The sequence below is a fragment of the Bombina bombina genome, chromosome 2, assembly GCF_027579735.1.
Source record: "Bombina bombina isolate aBomBom1 chromosome 2, aBomBom1.pri, whole genome shotgun sequence".
Taxonomy (NCBI): domain Eukaryota; kingdom Metazoa; phylum Chordata; class Amphibia; order Anura; family Bombinatoridae; genus Bombina; species Bombina bombina.
In genome coordinates, this window is record NC_069500.1 from 328,138,432 (window position 1) to 328,146,942 (window position 8,511).

The 8,511-nt window shown below is 41.8% G+C and overlaps 1 protein-coding gene across 1 annotated transcript in view; it reads left to right on the top strand.

The window, feature by feature from the left end:
- TAOK3 (TAO kinase 3) overlaps window positions 1-8,511 on the top strand; it is a gene marked incomplete in the record, with an annotated part of 945,289 nt that overhangs the window by 252,956 nt on the left and 683,822 nt on the right.

The following is an 8,511-nucleotide window of genomic DNA, read 5'->3' on the forward strand; positions in this document are numbered from 1 at the left end:
AGATGATTCCCGGTATGCGACCCTTAAGCCTCCCCCCCAGACGAGCCAGGTGCGGAGGCAACCAGACAGCCTCGCTGTATTAATATATTTAAGCAGAGGGGAGATTTGCCATCTCCCTCCACTTGAGTCCGTAATACTGTACTGACGAGGTGCCTTAGTAGACTAAACTGTTATCTCAAAGGTCACGTCTTCACTGTTTATTGTGGAACAGTCAGAAGACCCAGAGAGAAAAAATCTAAACAAAAGGTGACCTCTGTAAAAACGAGGTTTTAAGAGATGAGGTACTTCTCAGCCTCCTTTTGTATTTCTGAGTGCAACACTATGTCTTTATACTGTGTATTCCTTTTGCATTGCATAAGATGTATGATACATATACAAACTCAATAAAAATTTATTTAAAAAAAAAATACTGACTATTGCCTAGAGAAGCCATTTTGTTCTAAAAATGTAGTTTTCTTATATTTTGTTTATGTGGTAGTTTTTTTTCTCTTAAAGGCACAGTACCGTTCTTGTTTAATTGCTGTTTCACATTTATTAAAGTGTTTACCAAGCTTGCTGGTCTCATTACTAGTCTGTTAAACATGTCTGACATAGAGGAAACTCCTTGTTCAATATGTTTAGAAGCCATTGTGAAACCCCATCTTAGAATGTGTACCAAATGTACTGAAATTTCTATAAATTATAAAGACCATATTATGGCATTTAAAGATTTATCACCAGAGGTTTCTCAGACTGACAAAAGGGAGGTTATGCCATTTAGCTCTCCCCACGTGTCAGAACCTATAACTCCCGCTCAAGTGACGCCAAGTACATCTAGCGTGTCCAATGCATTTACCTTACAAGACATGGCGGCAGTTATGACTAATACCCTCACAGAGGTATTGTCCAAACTGCCAGGGTTACAGGGAAAGCGAGACAGCTCTGGGGCTAGAACAAATACAGAGCTTTCTGACGCTTTAGTAGCTATGTCAGATATACCCTCACAATGCTCCGAAGCCGTGGCAAGGGAGTTGCTATCTGAGGGTGAGATTTCAGATTCAGGGAAGACGTTACTTCAGTCCGATTCTGAAATGACAGCCTTTAAATTTAAGCTTGAACACCTCCGCTTATTGCATCAGGAGAGTTTTAGCGACTCTGGATGACTGTGACCCCATTGTAGTTCCAGAGAAATTGTGTAAAATGGACAAATACTTTGCAGTGCCTGTTTACATTGATGTCTTTCCAGTCCCTATGAGGTTTTCGGAAATTATTACTAAGGAATGGGATAGACCAGGTGCTCAGTTCTTTCCCCCTCTTTTAAAAAGATGTTTCCCATAGATGTCGCTATACGGGACTCGTGGCAGACAGTCCCTAAGGTGGCGGGTGCTGTTTCTACCCTAGCTAAGCGTACAACTATCCCCGTCGAGGACAGTTGTGCTTTCTTAGATACTATGGATAAAAAATTGGAGCGTCTCCTTAAGAAAATTTTTATCCATCAAGGTTTTATTCTCCAGCCTCTTGCATGCATTGCCCCAGTTACTGCTGCAGCGGCTTTTTGGTTCGATTCTCTTGAGGAGGCTCTTCAGGTGGAGACCCCGTTAGATGATATTTTAGACAGGATTAAAGCTCTCAAGTTAGCTAATTCCTTTATTTCTGACGCCGTTTTTCATCTAACCAAACTAACGGCTAAGAATTCAAGTTTTGACATTCTGGCGCGCAGAGTGCTATGGCTTAAGTCCTGGTCAGCAGACGTTACTTCAAAGTCTAAGCTTCTTAACATCTCCTTCAAAGGACAGACCCTTTTCGGACCGGGCCTGAAGGAGATCATTTCTGATATTACTGGAGGAAAAGGTCAAGCCCTTCCTCAGGATAGGTCCAATAAATTAAGGACCAAACAGAATAATTTTCGTTCATTTCGAAACTTCAAGAGTGGCGCAGCTTCAGCTTCCTCTAATGCAAAACAAGAGGGAAATTTTGCCCAGTCCAAACCAGTCTGGAGACCGAACCAGGCTTGGAACAAGGGGAAGCAGGCCAAAAAACCTGCTGCCACCTCTAAGACAGCATGAAGGAGTAGCCCCCGATCCGGGACCGGATCTAGTAGGGGGCAGACTTTCTCTCTTCGCCCAGGCTTGGGCAAGAGACGTCCAGGATCCCTGGGCATTAGAGATTGTTTCCCAGGGATATCTTCTGGACTTCAAAGCTTCATCTCCAAAGGGGAGATTTCATCTCTCACAATTATCTGTAAACCAGATAAAGAGAGAGGCATTCTTACGTTGTGTTCAAGACCTATTGGTTATGGGAGTGATCCACCCAGTTCCAAGGGAGGAACAGGGGCAGGGCTTCTATTCAAATCTGTTTATAGTTCCCAAAAAAAAGGGAACTTTCAGACCAATCTTGGATCTCAAGATCCTAAATAAATTTCTCAGGTGGCATAGCGGTGGCTCCTTACCTAGACGACATTCTGATACAGGCGTCGACTTTTCAAATCGCCAAGTCCCATACGGACATTGTTCTGGTCTTTCTGAGGTCTCACGGGTGGAAGGTGAACGAAGAAAAGAGTTCTCTCTCACAAGAGTTTCCTTCCTAGGAACACTGATAGATTCAGTAGAAATTAAAAATTTTCTGACAGATTTCAGGTTATCAAAGCTTCTAACTTCCTGCCGTGCTCTTCATTCCACTTCTTGGCCATCAGTGGCTCAGTGTATGGAAGTAATTGGCCTAATGGTAGCGGCAATGGACATAGTTCCATTTGCCCGCCTACATCTCAGACCACTGCAACTTTGCATGCTCAATCAGTGGAATGGGGAGTACACAGATTTGTCCCCTCTGCTAAATCTGGATCAAGAGACCAGGGATTCTCTTCTCTGGTGGTTATCTCGGGTCCATCTGTCCAGGGGAATGAGTTTCCGCAGGCCAGAGTGGTCTATAGTGACGACAGATGCCAGCCTTCTGGGCTGGGGTGCAGTCTGAAACTCCCTGAAGGCTCAGGGTTCGTGGACTCAGGAGGAAGCCCTCCGTCCGATTAACATTCTGGAACTGAGAGCGATATTCAATGCTCTTCAGGCTTGGCCTCAACTAGCTGTGGTCAGGTTCATCAGATTTCAGTCGGACTATATCACGAGTGTAGCCTAGATCAACCATCAGGGGGGAACAAGAAGCCCCCTGGCAATGTTGGAGGTTTCAAAGATAATTCTATGGGCAGAGGTTCACTCTTGCCACCTCTCAGCTATCCATATCCCAGGAGTAGAGAACTGGGAGGCGGATTTTCTAAGTCGGCAGACTTTTCATCCGGGGGAGTGGGAGCTCCATCCGGAGGTATTTGCCCAGCTGATTCAACTTTTGGGCAAACCAGAACTGGATCTGATGGCATCTCGTCAGAACGCCAAGCTTCCTTGTTACGGGTCCAGGTCAAGGGATCCCCAGGCAGCGCTGATAGATGCTCTAGCAGTGCCCTGGTCCTTCAGCCTGGCTTATGTGTTCCCACCATTTCCTCTCCTTCCTCGTCTGATTGCCAAGATCAAGCAGGAGAGAGCTTTGGTGATTTTGATAGCACCTGAGTGGCCACGCAGGACTTGGTATGCAGATCTGGTGGACATGTCATCCCTTCCACCATGGACTCTGCCGCTGAGGCAGGACCTTCTACTCCAAGGTCCATTCAAACATCCAAATCTAATTTCTCTGCGGCTGACTGCTTGGAGATTGAACGCTTGATTTTGTCAAAACGTGGTTTCTCCGAGTCGGTCATTGATGCCTTAATTCAGGCTCGAAAGCCTGTCACCAGGAAAATCTATCAAAAGATATGGTGTAAATATCTTCATTGGTGTGAATCCAAGGGTTACTCATGGAGTAAAGTCAGGATTCCTAGGATATTATCCTTTCTCCAAGAAGGATTGGAGAAGGGATTGTCAGCTAGTTCCTTAAAGGGACAGATTTCTGCTCTGTCTATTCTTCTGCATCTGGCAGATGTTCCAGACGTTCAGGCATTTTGTAAGGCTTTAGTTAGAATCAAGCCTGTGTTTAAACCTGTTGCTCTGCCATGGAGTTTAAATTTAGTTCTTAAAATTCTTCAAGGGGTTCCGTTTGAACCTCTGCATTCCACAGATATCAAGCTTTTATCTTGGAAAGTTCTGTTTTTGGTAGCTATCTCTTCGTCTCGAAGAGTTTCAGAGTTATCTGCCTTACAGTGTGATTCCCCTTATATGATCTTCCATGCAGATAAGGTAGTTTTGCGTACCAAACCTGGGTTTCTTCCTAAGGTGGTATCTAATAAGGAGATTGTTGTTCCGTCACTGTGTCCTAATCCTTCTTCAAAGAAGGAACGTCTATTACACAATCTTGACGTGGTTCGTGCTTTAAAGTTTTATTTACAAGCTACTAAGGATTTTCGTCAAACATCTGCATTGTTTTTTGTCTACTCTGGACAGAGGAGAGGCCTAAAGGCTTCGGCATCTTCTCTTTCTTTTTGGCTGAGAAGCATAATCCGTTTAGCTTATGAGACTGCTGGCCAGCAGCCTCCTTAAAGATTTACAGCTCATTCCACTAGAGCGGTAGCTTCCACATGGGCTTTTAAGAATGAGGCCTCTGTTGAACAGATTTGTAAGGCGGCGACTTGGTCTTCGCTTCATACTTTTTCTAAATTCTACAAATTTGATACTTTTGCTTCCTCGGAGGCTATTTTTGGGAGAAAGGTCTTGCAGGCAGTGGGGCCTTCCGTTTAAGTTCCTGCCTTGTCTCTCCCTTCATCCGTGTCCTAAAGCTTTGGTATTGGTATCCCACAAGTAATGGATGAACCCGTAGACTGGATACACCTTACATGCTTACCTGATAAATTTCTTTCTCTTGTGGTGTATCCAGTCCACGGCCCGCCCTGTCACTTTAAGGCAGGTGTTTTTGATTTTTAAACTACAGTCACCACTGCACCCTATAGTTTCTCCTTTTTTTCTTGCTTGTCTTCGGTCGAATGACTGGGAGTGGCAGTTAGGGGAGGAGCTATATAGATAGCTCTGCTGTGGGTGTCTCTTGCAACTTCCTGTTGGGAAGGAGAATATCCCACAAGTAATGGATGAACCCGTGGACTGGATACACCACAAGAGAAAGAAATTTATCAGGTAAGCATAAATTTTGTTTCTTTTGCACAGTGCTGTGTATGTGTGTGTGTGTGTGTGTATGTATGTATCATTATTTTAAGACACTCTCAGCTATGTTTGGCGCTTTATGTTATAAAGTATTTGCTTATATTTGCCAAGAGTCAGGTCTATGTATTTTTCCCTTTTCTGCAGACTATCAGTTTCAGTATGGAATTTGTTTAGGAAGATTATTTTTTATATATCACCTGGGGTTTCAGATTCTTTCAATATGTTTTCCAAATTTTTGCGGGAAATCTAGGCTCGCGGGGATGCAAAATACCGTTTTTTATGGCGTAAGTTTTGGCGCAGGATTTTTTTGGGTGTGAAAGTGCGTCTGAGGTGACGTAAATTATGTTATTTCGCATTGTTTCCTGATGTTAATTTTGGCGCCACAATATTTATTTCCTATTTGCGTCTTGTTTGGCGCCAAAAATCTTTTTGTTTATAACTCCTCTTCCTGTTATGCTTCTGGTTCTTGCCATATTAAGAGCTATGATGTTTTTTTTGCATCCTTCATTAGCATAAGCATTTTTTCCCATTCCTGAAACTGCTATATGAGGAAATTGTATATTTTGTTTAAATGTTGTGTTTTTCTTTTTACATTTTGCAAGATGTCTCAATCTGATCCTGTCTCTGATGTTGCTGTAGAAACCATGCTGCCTGAGCACAGTTCTACTAAAGCTAAGTGTGTCTGTTGTAAATTAACTGATGTTATTTATTCAGCCCAGTTATGTGGCTTCTGTAATGATAAGCTTTTGCATGCCGATAATGTTTCTATTAGTACTAATACACCGTCTGTTGTCCCTTTAACGTCTAAAGTACCTAATATTCCTGCAGATGTAAAGAATTGTATTGCTTCAGCTATAGATAAGGTTATGTCTGCTATTCCGCTTTCAAATAAACGTAAAAGGTCTTTTAAAACTTCTCATAAATCTGATTAAATTTGCATTGACCGACAGCATACTGAAATATCCTCTGCTGATGAGGATTCTTCTGGTTCAGAAGATCCTGATTCAGATTCTGAAATTGACAAATCTTCCTATCTGTTTAAGATTGATTATATTCGTTCTTTATTGAAGGAAGTTATGGTTACTTTGGGTATTGAAGAGTCTAGTCCTCTTGATAATAAAGCCAGTAAACGTTTGAATACTGTTTTTTAAACCTCCTAAGTTTGTTCCTGAGGTTTTTCCTATTCCAGATGCTGTTTCTGATATGATTACTAATGAATGGTCTAAGCCTGGTTCTTCTTTCAATCCTTCTTCTAGGTTTAAGAAGTCGTATCCTTTACCTGTGTCTAATTTAGAGTTTTGGGAAAAAGTTCCTAACATTGATGAGGCTATTTCCACTCTTGCCAAACGTTCTACTATTCCTATGGAAGATAGTACTTCTTTTAAGGATCCTTTGGATAGGAAGATTAAATCTTATCTTAGAAGAGCATATTTACATTCTGGCTATATTCTTAGACCTGCTATTTCAATGGCTGATGTGGCTGCTGCTTCAGCTTTTTGGTTGGATATTTTAGCATGGCAGGTAATCATGATTTGACCAGCATTATTATTTTGCTTCAGCATGCTAATCATTTCATTTGTGATTCTATTTTTGACATTATTAAGATTGATGGTAAATATATGTCTTTAGCCATTTTAGCCAGAAGAGCTTTATGACTTAAATCTTGGAATGCTAACATGGTGTCTAAATCTAGATTATTATCTCTATCTTTCCAGGGTAAGAATGTATTTGGTTCTCAATTAGATTCTATTATTTCCACTGTTACTGGTGGGAAGGGAGTTTTCTTACCTTAAGATAAAAAATCTAAAGGTAAATTTAAGGCTCCTAATCCTTTTCCTTCTTTTCGTCAGAATAAGGAACAAAAGTCTACTCCTTCCCCTAAGGCCTCTGGGTCCAATTGGAAACCATCCTCAAATTGGAATAAAACGAAGCCTTATAAAAGACCAAATCCAGCCCCCAAGACTGCATGAAGGTGCGGCCCTCAATCCAGTTCAGCTGGTGGGGGGCAGATTGAAATAGTTTCAGGAAATTTAATCAGGTTCTGTTCAGAATCAGTGGATTCAGAATATTGTGTCTCAAGGGTATTGAATAGGATTCAGAATAAGGCCTCCTGTGAGAAGATTCTTTCTTTCTCATATTCCAACAAATCCTGTGAAAGCTCAGGCTTTTCTGAAATGTGTTTCAGAACTAGAGCTTTCAGGGGTGATTGTTCCAGTTCCTCTACAGGAACAGGGTTTGAGGGTTTATTCAAATCTATTCATTGTCCCAAAGAAAGAGAATTATTTCAGACCAGTTCTGGATCTGAAACTTTTCAATTGTTTTGTAAGAGTTCCAACTTTCAAGATGGTGACTATAAGGACTACTCTGCCTTTTGTTCAGCAAGGGCATTTTATGTCCACAATAGACTTACAGGATGCTTATCTTCATGTTCCAATTCATCCAGACCACTATCGGTTCCTGAGATTCTATTTTCTAGACAAGCATTACCAGTTTGTCGCTCTTCCATTTTTCCTAGCGATAGCTCCAAGAATCTTATCAAAGGTTCTCGGTGCCCTTCTATCTGTAATCAGAGAGCAGGGTATTGAGGTGTTTCCTTATTTGGATGATATCTTGGTACTAGCTCAGTCTTTCATTTAGCAGAATCTCACACAAAACAACAAGTGTCATTTCTTAAAAAGCATGGTTGGAGGATCAATTTACAAAAGAGTTTCTTGATTCCTCAAACAAAGGTCACCTTTTTAGGTTTCCAGATAGATTCATCAAGAAGCGAGGTTACCAATCAATATTTTAGAACTCCGTGCTATCTTCAGAGCTCTTCAGGCGTGGCCTCTATTAAGGAGAGAACTTTTCATTAGTTTTCAGACAGACAATATCACAACAGTGGCATATGTCAATCATCAGGGAGGGAGTCACAGTTCCTTAGCAATGAAGGAAGTATCTCCAACTCTTGTTTAATTTCTGCAATTCATATTCCAGGTGTAGACAATTGGGAAGCGGATTATCTCAGTCGTCAGACTTTGCATCCAGGGGGAGTGGTCTCTCTATCCAGATGTGTTTCATTAGATTGTACTGATGTTGGTTCTTCCAGAAATAGATCTGATGGCTTCTCGTTTGAACAAGAAACTTCCCAGATGTCTTTCCAGATCCAAGGATCCTCAGGCAGAGATGGTGGATGCTTTAGCAGTTTCTTGGTTTTACCAACCTGCTTACATTTTTCCACCTCTAGTTCTTCTCCCAAGGGTGATTTCCAAGATCATTATGGAGCAACCTGCATGGCCTCACAGGTTTTGATATGCGGATCTTGTCCGGATGTCCAGTTGCCAGCCTTGGCCGCTTCCTTTAAGGCCAGACCTTCTGTCTCAAGGGCCGTTTTTCTATCAGGATCTCAAATCTCTAA